The 14,472-nt window shown below is 39.2% G+C and overlaps 1 long non-coding RNA gene across 1 annotated transcript in view; it reads right to left on the minus strand.

Annotated features, from left to right (window-relative positions):
* The window catches only part of LOC133214640 (uncharacterized), a 52,322-nt gene that overhangs the window by 18,618 nt on the left and 19,232 nt on the right, over positions 1 to 14,472 (minus strand). The window contains exon 2 of the long non-coding RNA XR_009726181.1: positions 5,386 to 5,475. This is a non-coding gene — a long non-coding RNA (uncharacterized LOC133214640). The remainder of the gene's footprint in view (positions 1 to 5,385; positions 5,476 to 14,472) is intronic.

The raw sequence follows: 14,472 nt of genomic DNA on the forward strand, positions 1-14,472 counted from the left end.
AGATATTATATTTTTTTAGGAGGGTCATAGCAATGTCTTTTGTTATTCTATTTCCTTATAACTCTATTCCACCATTGCAAAATTATAAGCAAATACAAAATTTGGTTCTGTGTCCTGTATTACAGGTATTTCACTGCTAACCAATGAGGAAGAACTTCATTCATACTTGCATTAATCCTTAAAGCTAAGGCCTTGGGATTACACTTGTTAGTAGTCTTGTTGCCTGGTAAATACAGTGTTATTTGCAACAGGCTTTGTGCTAAGCTAGTAACAGAGAGCTCAACACCTCTCAAGCTCTGTCTGGACTTGTTTTTGCCTAGCGGAAGCTATATTTATACTTGCTTAGCTGTAACAGCAATTATCTTCTGATCCGGTAACTATTACCTACTTTATATTAGCTTGGGAACTGTATGGTGTATTAGTAAGCAGTGCAGAATGAACTGTTTATGATTCTAGAATAAAATGAAAATTAGAGAAATGCTGGCATGGCCTGATATCAGGTGATTGAAACTATAGGCACAGGATGATACCAGGGGCCAGAGGGTTATAACTATTTCACCAATGTTCAGTTAATGGTCATTAAAGGAATGCAAAAATGTAAGCAGGGTTAAAACAGCCTTAAAGATATAAAAACAAACAACAAACATATCGGAGAGACATCAATTTGATGGAAGGACCACTCGGTGGATAAAGAGCAGGCTGGATAGCCACACACAAAGAGTTGTGGTCAATGGCACAACGTCCAACTGGAGACCAGTAACGAGTGGTGTCCCTCAGGGATTGGTGTTGGGACCGGTCTTGTTTAACAACTTCGTCACTGACATGGACAGTGAGATTGAGTGCACCCTCAGCAAGTTTGCCGATGACACCAAGCTGTGTGGTTCGGTTGATATGCTGGAAGGAAGGAATGCCATCCAGAGGGACCTTGACACGCTTGTGAGGTGGGCTGATGCCAACCTCATGAAGTTTAACCATGACAAGTGCAAGCTCCTACACCTGGGTCGGAGTGATCCCAGGCACAGCTACAGGTTGGGCAGAGAAGAGATTCAGAACAGCCCTGCGGAGAAGGACTTGGGGGTGCTGGTCGATGAGAAAATGAACATGAGCTGGCTTCAGTGTGTGCTTGCAGCCCAGAAAGCCAACCGTATCCTGGGCTGCATCAAAAGGAGAGTGACCAGCAGGTCAAAGGAGGTGATCCTGCCCCTCTCCTCTCGTGAGACCTCACTTGGAGTATTGTGTGCAGTTCTGGTGTCCTCAACATAAAAAGGACATGGATCTGTTGGAACACATCCAGAGAAGGTCCACGAGGATGATTAGGGGACTGGAGCACCTTCCGTATGAAGACAGGCTGAGAAAGTTGGGGCTGTTCAGCCTGGAGAAGAGAAGGCTGCGTGGAGACCTCATAGCAGCCTTCCAGTATCTGAAGGGGGCCTAAAGGGGTGCTGGGGAGGGATTTTTCATTAGGGAATGTAGTGATAGTACAAGGGGTAACGGGTTCAAACTTGAACAGGGGAAGTTTAGATTGGATATAAGGGGGAAATTCTTTCCTGTGAGGGTGGTGAAGCACTGGATTAGGTTTCCCAGGGAGGCTGTGAATGCTCCATCCCTGGCAGTACTCAAGACCAAATTGGACGAAACCTTGAGTTAGATGGTTTAGTGTGAGGTGTCCCTGCCCATGGCAGGGGGGTTGGAACTAGATGATCTTAAGGTCCTTTCCAACCCTAACTATTCTATGATTCAATGATTCTGTGATTTAGTTTAAAGGTAGAATACATAATAATGTGAAAATGTGAACCAGTGAAAAAGCAGCAAGGCATAGATCATATTATAAAATGTCTAAAATGATCCAAAAGTGAAGAGGAAGGAAACGTAGATCAACATTACAGTTCTCCTGAAAAAGGACTATGATACCGATGACTTTAATCCTCCTCCCCTGCCCTGAGCCAAAGCCTGGACCATAGGACCCTGAAATGCAGTGGAAGGACGGCAGTAACACCAAGGAAACATGGAGATACTAGACTTTACTAGACTTAACTGTATGTAATTTGAATCATAAGTTAACACAGTTGTAAGCAGACTAATGATTATTCTTTCATCAATCTGTTAAGACATAACAACAACAAAATATCTGTTTGTATATGATATGTACTTATTTTCCCTGCAATAAGATTTTGGGTGTAGCAAATAGGTGGGAATAAATACAAAATACACTGTCACCTAGATGCAACAAACTGGCAAGATGCACAATAACCCCCCTCCAGTACATTTCTCTGGTGTTTCAAAAAAGAAGATACGTCTCCCCCAAGTTGTTGAGTGTTTTTAGGAGATAATATAGAATCCATACATACAGAGAAAGCATCTTCACAAATTACTCAATAATTCCCCTGTCTGTAAGTAGATAATAAAGAAAAGTAAAATTGTGAACCATCCCAATTTCATAATACATCTGAAATGGCCATTACTGGCATCCTGGACTGAGGATTGTTTAGAACCATCTGTCTGTCCTTCACAAATTCCTAAACCGAAAGCACAGATTGGAATTCACTCTTCTAATCAGTGTGCAAGGACTTAGGGTTTTTTTCAGGGTGGTGAAGCTTTTTATTCAGGCAGATGGTAGAGTTTTTCTGGGCTTTTACTCTCTTGGAATTCCTTTCTTAACATGAAAAAATTTGTACTTAACACCCAAAGCAGTAACAGTAATTTTAGTTTTTCAGTACTACTAAGATTTAAAATGGTTAACAAATAGTACAGGCATACATATTTGAGCACTTACTGTTTTTTAATGTAATTTACATTTTCACTAGAAAGCAAACCATTTAATCACAGCAATAGCCCAATTCCTGGCAAGAGACCCTTATTATCTCTAATTTTGATAAACTTGTCTTGTTGCATTACTAACACTGTAACATTAAATTCCTGTCCTTATTTTTTTATTATTGTTGTATTTATACTAAATTTGTCTGATACAAAGAATATCATGCATTAGTTTTTAAAAATATTATTCAGCTTAGGTGTAAGTCATTCTGTAAAGCCCAAACACTGTATTTATTGCCTGGCTAAAGGTTCCCGCTGTTTGGGGATTCTGTATATTGATTTCAGAAAGATTGTCTTTATGAAATGTCTTCACATATCTCTCAATTCTACTGCTTACTTTCCAAAACTCTATTTTTTGCAATATGCAGTTTTTATTGCAATGGTAATACTTCTGTAGCTAATAATTATTAACATGCGACTTTTTGCCTGGAAAACCTCCCAACAGTATTTGCAGTTTTACTTCATAAAGCAAATTTGTGTGGGACCTAGATTCTTTTTTCAATATGAAAATATTCATTTTTATACTAAAATATTCATTTTGTTATGTTGTGACAATGTGTAACCAGAACAATGAAGAAAGAATTATACCAAACTCAAAGGTATAATATCTATAACACAGAATCACACAGAATTATTATGAAGGGACCTCTGGAGATCATCTAGTCCCACCCTGCCAAGGCAGGGCTACACAGAGCAGGTCACATAGGAATGCATCCAGGTGGGTTTTGAATGTCTCCAGAGAGGGAAACTCCACAACCTCCCTGGGCAGCCTATTCCAGCACTCTGACAACCTCAACATAAGGAAGTTCTCCCTCATGTTGAGGGGAAAGTTCTTGTGTTTCAGTTTATGGCCATTGCTCCTCATCCTGCCACTGGGCACCACTGAAAGAGTCTAACACCATCCTCGTGGCTCCTACTTTTGAGATATTTATGTGCGTTAATGAGATCCCTTCTCAGTCTTCTCTAAACAGGCCCAGCTCCCACGGTATTTCTTCATAAAAGAGATGCTCTAGACCCCTTATCATCTCATATGGAGACTACTTCTCATTACTTATTTTGTTAGATCAACGTACTTGAAGGCAGCTTAGGAGCAGACGAATTATCTGAATTATCTGGGTACATATTAGTCTGGTTATTGAAACCCATTCACCTAAATCACCCCCATGCACAGAAGCAGCTGAGAAAGTGTATCTGAACCATTGTACAATCTTAGTTTTGACTTAGTATCTTGGCTTTGTTTTCAATGGCAATATATAAAGTTTTCTGTATACAGGTGGTGTTTTTCATGTAGTCTTCAAGTAGACATGGATTTCAGCACGATGCAGGTATTTCCAAGGGTGAAATACAACCCCAATAACATGCAGGTTGGGAACAAATCATGTATATCATGAGAAGTCTGGAGAATTAGGCTATAAATACACAGAAACAATGACAAACCTCTAACCCTGAACTGTGTGCCACTACAGCCCAAAACAATAATTTACTGTCAATAAAACTGATAGGAACAGCAAAAAAAAAAATAAAAAAAAATAATTCTCTTCCCAAGAATGGCCATGAAAACAGAAAGCTTAAAACTGCAATGGAGATGCCAGTTTTTACTTTGCAATCTGGAGTTTAAAAGAAAAAATGAAATTTACTCCATTTGATAGTCAGTGATGTATATAATTAAATGGAAAGGTTTTGGAGGATGTGGTATGGTTACCATAGCAACTAGCACCTGGATAGCCCATATTCCTGCGCTTTTCTACCATTAAAAAAAAAAAAATAAAAAAAAGGAAAGAAAAAAAATCTGTCTATGACCTTCTTGAAAACAAATAGGTTTGTGCTGCTCAAATCCCCATTGTCCTTCTCAGGCACCTGTTAGCATTCAGAATCAGGTTGCTGGGATAATCCTACCCTGGAAATAGTCCAGTGGTTTTACCAAACAACAATATACATCCTCTGTGGCCTGAACTACATCACAGCAATGGAAATCCTGTGAAAAGTCATACATGGCTCTATTTGGCCAAGTGTTCCTCTAATTCTATGTATGGGGAAAGGAAGGTTTTAAATAGATGTTCCATTTCATAGCCCAAGCTACTGATATTTAGAAAAACTTGAGGTTTATATTTTATTTTTTTTTATTTTTCTTTTTACTGCAGTCATCCAACTACTCTCATCTCATCCCCCTAAGAACAATAAACTTCTGAAGCCTTATTTATAGTGAAGGGAAGTTGGATGTTTTTCACAGTAAGCTCACCTGACTGTTGTCTTAGCATGACCTGAAGATGAACTAAAACAGAAGTGCTTACAGTCAGAGAGAATCTTACTATGTTCATGTTGCTAAGAAAAATCTCCTCACCTCCCTTGCGTTTTGCCTGAGAACATAAGAGAAAGGGACAGCAGAAGTGTGATAAAGGGTACAATGATTACCTGTTGTAAAAACATGTTATAATTGTGGACACTACTTAAATTACTTGTTCTGAGTTTGGAAGACCTCTAAGTGCAAACCTTTAACATATGATGTTTTTTCAAAGAATGCAATAACATTCAAGCATGATAACAAAAATTTAGCCCAACAAAATAAATTACTATTTTATTGAGTTTAACATCTCTTCCATCAGAACCCTTACAAGTGTTATCCATTCGTTTTAAATGTAATCCTTGACTGGCTGGAGCTTGCTACCACCATATGCACATACGAAAGTAGGAAAAATAAAGCAAAGCAAAGAACATAGAACACCTCTTTACCACATATTGGGTTTAGGTCTTCTAATAATTGATTATACAACATATCCAAATGTAATATGTTTATTAATTAAATATTTCTTATTAGAATGACAGATTCCCTTTTTGCATTCTTTCACTCTTTTCCCTATGGACCTTCCAATTCTTACTTCTAGACATCTTAAATTTGAATCATACCCATTTCCATTTCGTGAGCAGAATATAAACACCCTGTACTGCCAGACAAGCATATAAGAAACTACCTTTTTTTCTTCTCAGTCAGTTCATCCTGTTAGAACAGTGGAAAAAGTAATTTTAGAAATTGGACTAAGGAGAGGCTTTACACAGGAATATTCTGCTAGTTTCTCTATAAGCCTTCATGTACCTCAAGTCTTCACTGTACCTGCCAATCCGTATGCAAGAGACAGATGTTCGTGCTTCCACTTTGTTAACTCTCTTGTCACAATACATCATCATTTATGTATTACTTCATGGAGGTTTGGTTTACACAATTTAGTCTGCATTTCCATCTGTGCTTGAGTAGGATTGGAGAAGTACCTGCTAAAGCTACTGAATTACCTTCTGTTTATATAGCTGGTTTCAATGATTACATTTTACATATCAATTACATACTACATAGCAAATATTTTAAGTCTGTTCTGTGCTCACTGTAGATAACAGGCTTGCAGTTCTAAACCACAGATAATTTGGCTGCCTGCAGAGGTTAGGCAATGTTTGCATTGTATTTTCTGTTGGGTAGCCACCCTGACGTGGGTTAGCTGCAAGTGTGGCAAAACAAGCAAGCATATAGCCCAACTATGCAGCTTTTTTACCTCACTCAGGTGCAGCCAGCAAGGAAAGACACCCTGTACCATGTATAGGCTCTTCCATGATTTGAAATCACTTCACATGCATTTGAAAAGAATCATCACATGCGAAAATTTATGTCGAGATCAGTGTGTGGCACTTGATGCAGAGAGCTAGCGGAGACAAGAACAAGACCTGTATAAAGTACATGGAGGCAGAGTGCTGACTTCTAATAATTGGACTTGGTAACCTTGAGGACACTGACATTGGTGACCCGTGTGACACATGAGAGCACAACCCATGTGTTGGCACCAGGTATCAATTTACCAGTCTCTAGTAAATTAGCAAAAAGTTAATGTTATTTATGTGCTTTGTAGGTTTCTTAAGGGGGGTTGAGCTCTTCAGTCTCACTATAATATATTTATATATATATATATAAACTCTTTCCACTGGGCCAGAAAAAAGAATGCAAAATAGCAAACCACAAGGTTAATAATGTAGATTTTCTAATTCAGTCTATAATTTGCCTTAGGTTAAGTGCCTCATACACCTGACGTACGTCCAGCACTATGGAAACATGTGAAACCTGCTCCACTTCCTGGCTTATGCTTCTATGACTGAAAGTGGAATTAGAATTATGTGAGGGGAGTTGAAGATGCTTCACCTTCAGCAAAATGCACCATGCCCTTTTTCTTCTCAACAACAAAATACAACTGCAAACATGAGGATATTCAGCCTATAGAGTCATAAACCAAGTGTAATTAATCCAAGTGTAATTCACACACAGATCAAGAAATGCCAGAGTTTCTGAAGCACATCGACACTCCCCAAAATATTCCTACTGTAACCTCATGCACTGTCAGACTCCAACCAAAACAAGAAAGGGGAAGTTGGGAGGACTGATGTTCACACCCCATCAGTCCAAAGTTATTCAGCCCAATTGTTCCTGTAATTGCAGCTCACTGGAAATGTTCAGTGTTCAATGGTCCTCGAAAATGAGACTTCCAATTGGCCGATGATGGGTTTTGTTAAATACACATTGTTAAATACACACAAGCTGGGAAATTCAGACACACACATCAAGACCAGAGAATTCTCAGCACTGTCACAGGTTTTGGGGGTGAAGAGGGCCTTAATGGGATCCAAGATATTTTTCTTCATACAAAGGTACATCTCTTTTGCTGAGTTAATAAAATATATGTAAAAATCTAAGCTACTGAAACTCAGTTTTAAACTGGAGAGAGAGAAAAATTACAGTGCCATTAGGAAATACATTCTCTAAGAAAGGTCTTAAGGAACTTAAATTTAACCATTTACAAATTATTACTTTTGATGAAACAGTTAAGTCTAACTGAGTTGTCAGAAATGTTACAAACCCAAAGCTACTGCAAAAACTTTGCAGGTTTTTTTATTAGCAACATGTTCAAAACGTCCCTCAACTCTTAATTAAATGATTTATCTTCAGGCTTTATCAACAAAAGTAGGGACACTCATGAAGCTGGGGTAGCAGAGAACAGTAGGGCATTTTGATGACAAGAGTACACTCCTGACTGGCAGCTGGGGAGACAGGAGGAGGCAGTGACCGAGTACTATAAGGGTGGAGGAGCATATACCCCTGCCAGCACCATAGACTGGACAGAGCCTTGGGTGATATGGTCTAGGGTGAGGCACCCTTACCCATGGCAGCGGGCTGGAATTGAATGATATTAAGGTCTTTTCCAACCCTAACTATTCTGTGATTCTATGGTTGTCTCCACATCTGATGAATGGAGAAATTTTAGCAGGACTAAAGGAAAAAAAAGTGGACAGGTCCAAAGCTCTTTCAGGTATCAAAGCTATTCTGTATCCTGAACCCCCTTCTAAATGCATACACAAAGATACAGTAACAACAAAACAAGGTGACAATTAAAGGCTATTTTACAGAGGCTTTCATTCTGCAGCAGCATATAGTATATATGCAGCCAATAACTCAGCTGCCTCAGGAAATATTGTGCTGGGTAAAATCATATCCCTCAGGGGAGCAGAACTGTCTCCAAGCATTTGATCTTACTTTATAGATGAGATTGTTCTCTGGTATGAAAGAAAATTACAGTCCATGTGTGTAGGAACTGTATGAAAGGATATGCTATGAATCTCAGTCTGGGCTTGAGGAGCTCTCCTGTTCCAAATAAGCAGCCTGTTAAAAGTAGCCCAGATCCCTGTGGGTTCACAGCCCAGTCTACAGTTTCTTATTTGACTTCGTGATACTCTGTACTATCAGCTCTGCAGGGTGAGGATGCTGATTCAGCCTCCTAAGATGAAGCTGTAGCAAGACAAAGAGGGCTAGTCCTCTGTGCTGGGAATAATAGACCCAGCAGTGCCAGAGCTACGATCTGTGATCATACTCAGGGTGAGAGGTAACACCAATGCATGCACATATAGAAAAGGCATAGAAACCTGTGACAAATAGGTACGAAAACATCTTTAACAAAATAATTGCAAATAGGCCACGACATACACTTTGTGTGGATAGTGCTGCAATAGCCATTATTTTTCCCAAAATACATCACACCTATGCTTTGCAAAGATGTACCAGAGGAACGAACTGGCAAAAGTGGCCAGGCTCATAAGCGCTCCATAAAGAACCTCTCCTGTTGTCACCACAAGGGAACTAGCTGCTGCAGTACATGCTCACACCAGCCAGCATCCCTTTCTTATCCCATCAGTTAAATTCTTAACAGTAATACATAGCCATCTCCTGCATGCTGCCTAGGTTATCTACATATTTAAGCAACGCTTCCTAATATTCATGCCTGAAAGTGCATACCAGGGGAAACTGAAGCCAGATGGTTAGATGTCAAAGTGACTAAAAAATTGCTTTTAAAAAGGTAGGCTTCCAGTAATTAATAGTCCAGATCCACAGATAATGTAAATTACTGAAGTGAATTTCACAGTTCTGATTTACACTGCCACATAATCTTGTTGTGTGTGTCCAATCCTTATTCTTAAACACATTTAGCACAGATTGCTTGGATAACTCATTTTCGAGGTGAGGGTGGATGAAGCAAACATCCATTTGCGGAATGCCTCTAAGGATATGACATATTTTAAAACACTCTAAACTGTAACTATGTGCTAATTAAAACTTCATACTTTTAAATAATAAAGCAGGAAAGAGACACAACTCCAGCTGGAATAAGAACCCACTACAGCGTACAGAAAAGGCAGAGTTTCCAAAGCCACAAATGGCAGCGAGGCACCTCCCATTGAGAACTGGTGATGACAGCTCAGGTCAGACAGCTCTGCACAGTCTCAGTATCCTAATGGAAAGATGTCAAAAAGCTCCTGAAGACAAAATGACTATCACTATTCTTTGCCAGTCAAAGAAGACTTCTCTGTTTGAGTTTCAGCTTAATTCGTACCTCTCATAGAGTGGTTAAAAGATATTACGCCTCTTCCCACCTGGTGGACTCTTGCATTACACTATGCACGGCAGTAATGAAGACAGATTAATGCTATTTATTTGCTGACACTGACAAGACTTAGCCTGGTTTTGTTTCTGTATTTTAGTCCTGTTTTTCAGCTTCAAATAGCCCCAAGACAATGCACCTTAATAATTAAGTAAAAAAGAACCCAGTACAACACCAAAATCTATCATTAATAGACTGAAGGCAACAAAAGGCAACAAATTGCCCTCAGTGCTGACCATCCAGCTTCACCTCCTGAGATAGGAAACTAGAAAATGATGGGTGTGTTTAGGAATCCCTGTTCATCAAGCACTATAGGTAAAGACTGTATAACTTATGTGCTGCATGAGAATTTGTTTGCCAGTGGCATAACTCTTACTGAAACAAGCAGACAAAACATCTCCTAATGAAAATAGTTATACTTTTAAGTAGTTTTAATTACAATGACAAAGACCATTGATTTTCACACATGGAAATAAATTTACTCTAATGCTTGTACTTACGAGGCCCAGACCGTAAGTATTAAATTCTTGGAGTACTTCTAAGTTCTTGAGCTGGCTTCTTTCATCTGCTTTATTTTTCTTTTATTAACAAATTAATTAAAGAAAGCTATCAAGCTCATCTTTCTGACTGAAGTCAGCCTTTGCTTGGGTAAGTACAAGCAGTACTTACAGCTGCAAGCAATGTATAATCTATTTTAAAAATGCTTTTCATTTTAAAGGGTCACTGCCAAGGTGATTATCACCACATTCAAATGTGCTTTTAACCTGCCTTCCTCATTCTGATTCTGATTTAACTAGTAAAATCCTGCCAGAAACAGCCTTCGAAGGCGCACCACAGCAAAAGCCTTCATGGAAGTCCAAGGAGATTATGTCTGCTGTGCACTCCTGTCAGCTGTCATTGCCACTTCCTAGAGAAGTTAATCAGGTTTGCTCAGCCTGAACTGTTTTAGCTACCCTGGACCTGCCTAAGGCTGTGCCTGTTGGGTGCTCCTCATAGAAGTCCTGCTCACCTCTTCAGCCAGGCAAGGAGTCCAGCCTTGCTGCCACTTGTCCTTCTCTTTCCTCATCTAGCACAAACTTAGTGGTAATGAGTGTTCTGCTTTTGTCTTACCTCTGTGTGAAAGGGCGGGTATGTACGCATCCTCCCTAAAATCAGTGGCTTCATGATCATCCACCACCACTGGCTGATATGGGGCTGCACGGAACATGCAGCAGGGGGAGAAGGGGAAAGACCCTGCCCATGGGGCCCTCCCAACACTAAGTAATAAAATCTTTTTATTTCGAATGTTTATTCACCATTAACTTCATTTTCTTTTACTCAGATCAAGTGTCTTTATTATGCGGAGACCTATTAGTGATTTTAGCGAGAGGTGTCCCTGCCCATGGCAGGGGGGGTGGAACTTGATGATGTTAAGGTCCTTTCCAACCCTAACTATTCTATGAGTCTATGTTTTTAATTAAGGTTGTCTAATAATTTCCTTTATAGCTTTCAGTTTTCAGTATAGTTTATAACCCCAGGAATATTAATCATTCTGGTCTAAGTTTGCATGCTTTGTTTCTGCTTGAAGTGGAATTGAATATGGGATCATCAGCTACCCTGTTCCTGCTTCATATTTTTCTTTCCCCAAATATTCTCTTGTTTTAATAAAGTACAGTAGGCTGGAAGCCAGATGATCATAAATTGCACTTTCATCATTTCTACTGCATAATGTTAATAATTCTGTGCAATTGTATCTGTAATCAAGCAAGGTGTTCTGCATCTTTTGCATAGAAAGCAGAAAAATGACAGTCCATCAGCTTAATTAGTGAAGAAATGAAGGTTTTCAAACACTGTACAAGGGCACCAGTGCAAACTTGGATTCAAACATCATGAAAGAAATGTGAAGTTGCCCACCACAAACAATGCTTCAAGACTGCTTGCTTTTGCAAATATATTAAACAGAAGAAGCCAAGACAAGAAAAGAACTTCTGTAGTCACCAGATTTTCATACCCTGATTGTAGAGGATGCCATGCATACCATATAGCACATCACGGCCAATCTCAGTTGAGCAGGCACTACTAGGCATTGCCAGCACTCACGGTAGCTGTCTGGAAGACTAAATACAAGCTTGCCAGATCAGCATGGGGAGTCAGACATCATTTCTAAAGGGTGAAATAAGAAGTTATTTTTTAAAACAAGCAAACAAAAACCCACAAACCACCCCCCACAAAAAACAAAAACAAAAAAACCAAAACAAAAAAAAACCACCCTTATGTGAGTTTCCATTCCATGGGACTTCTTAGTAATAAATGCTGAGCTGGAAATTTGGTATTCTTGCTCTTTTCCCTTCCCTTCCCATCCCTTTTTGTCTCTCTTGCCCTCCTCCACAAGGTTAAAATTAAAAGCAGAATGAAAATTCAGTATTTCAGATAATTTATCACTCTTTTTTCTTCTGCACCATTCTCCCTTTGGGAAGAAGGTTGTCCTCAAAAGCTCTCTAGAATGTGTAAGATTAGCTGCTGTCTGAGACAGACACAAGCAGACACAACCCCCAGGGCTGCTCAGCACCAGTAATTCAGATGTGAGCTCTGGTGAGAACTGTTCAGTTCTCAGTACTCCAGGCAGCAGGGCTGCAGTCTTTTCTTCTATTTATTGCTAATGTCTTCAACAAATTGGCAAGAAGACTTTCTAGCCTATACTCTTTCAGCATTCACCAGTTCAAAATCAGATCTTGCATCTTTTCTCCTTCACAGTTAGGCTATTCATAGGTCTAAAGTGGCACAAGGTGTTCAACAGACATTGAGTATTTCTTCTCTCCTCCTTGGTAAAGAAGAAGAGGATGCAGCTATGGCCCAATCCTGCTTTCCTCAGCTGTGAGAGCAGTTTCATTGAAGTTACTCTTGAAGCATGCTGTCTTTGCCCCTTGTGAAGAAAACTGCCTTCACCTTTGGCACTGAATGCAAGATCACTCACTCTTCTGCTTCTACTACAATACTTCGGTCCAATGGATAAGGAAGACAACCCAACTCTAAAGTTCTCCTATTCTGTGAGGTTAACCTTCACTTTAATCCTTATACTTTTCATTCATTTTTGTGAGTGCAATTTCTTGAATTGCAGGTCACGAGCTTCAAAAGCAGAAAGAGAAGGGGCAAAAACCATTGTTAGACAAGAATGCTAATTCTGAGAGTAAGCGTTGAAAGGTTGAGTCAGCCTGTGCCACATTGTGAGAGTTCAGCAATGCTCCATTCATTTGTGTGACAAGCCTCATTATGAGGAAGCTTTATAAAAGCAATTCATTCTAAGAAAGCTTTGGATACACTTCCAAAAGCAGAAAATAAACCCTAGGAGAAGTGGGGAAAGCAAAATGAGCAGACAGATTCAAGCAGGAAATCACACAAGAATCAGCTCTTTTGCAAGTTCATTTTTTCATTATGCTTGACATTCTTTGGGAGACAGAACTGTGCTGCACACTTGTAGCCTCAGGCAGTGAAGCTGGAAAAAGATATTTCAAGAACTGCAGAACACACACATAGCTGTAAAACATGGAAAAGATATAAAAACTGAATTGACAAGATTGTGATGCTAACTCACTCCAGAATTACATCAGCCAAGGTAGCCTATTTTGCAAATTTTACATGTTTTGAACTATCTTACCATTTATTGGGCCTTTAGGTGCTGATCAAAAGATGGGGTATGTAAAGTTCAGCTGAAAAATTAATGTCAAACCCATCACAAAAAGATGGGAAAGATTTTCTGAAGAAAGCAGTAAATACTTGGAAGTTGCATGTGATTTGTGGAGAGGTGAGATACTGTCAGTAATAGTTCTAAGCAGACAGACAGAAAAAACATATAACTTGATGATATCCTACGAGTTCTAAGAAACCTCTGGGATATGTGATTGTCATTAAGTCAACCACACCATCACCGAGAAATGAAAACAGATAGTGTTTTGTGCTCCCTCTGTCGGTTCTGGAGCAGCAGGTCATTGACAAATGCTAGACCCAAAGATCTGCTCTTTGACATTATTTAAGTGATGATGAAGCAGAAACAAAAAGCTTTGACTTTCAGAGTGATTTTGTATGTAGCTGGTTTTATTGTTAGTAAACAAGTGAACAAAGAAGGAAAAATGTATTTTAGCTTCCTTTTAGAAGAACATTAGTCTTTTTTGAGAAAAATAAAAGAATATTTTCTTATGTTTGCTGAACTTCAAGGCACCTTGCGACAATCTCTTGCACCTCCTGGCCAGGAGGTCAGTCTAAGCTAATAGCTGATCAGGCTTCAGCTATGCCAAGTAAAATTGAGAATTTAACTCATATGCACAGAGAATGTAAATACAAAAGAGTTCTTATTAAAACATGAGGAAAAACACGAGGAAAAACTGCAGGAAAAGAAGGGTGGAAAGGGTGATGTCAGAGTACAAGGTAACCTCATTAATCCTGAAAAAGTATCACATTAAATTTTTACTAAAAAAAAATGAAAAGAGTGCAGAAGTCCAATGGGACTTCTGGATGAGTCAGGTTTGACTCAGACTGAATGAAGAATCTCACCTTCAGAAGAGCAGAACATACAAATGTATGTGCCTTCTGCAAATAAAAATATATGATATTTGAGGTCTGATAAAAACTGTTTTCATTCCAGCATTAACTCATAGAAAAACATGCTTTGTAAATAGGGAGAGGAATAAGGAAAGTACATGCAATATCTAAGACACGTATA

The sequence above is a fragment of the Neopsephotus bourkii genome, unplaced genomic scaffold, assembly GCF_033783945.1.
Source record: "Neopsephotus bourkii isolate Nb327-2 ecotype Australia unplaced genomic scaffold, CSIRO-AGI_Nbou_v1 NB_911, whole genome shotgun sequence".
NCBI lineage: Eukaryota > Metazoa > Chordata > Aves > Psittaciformes > Psittacidae > Neopsephotus > Neopsephotus bourkii.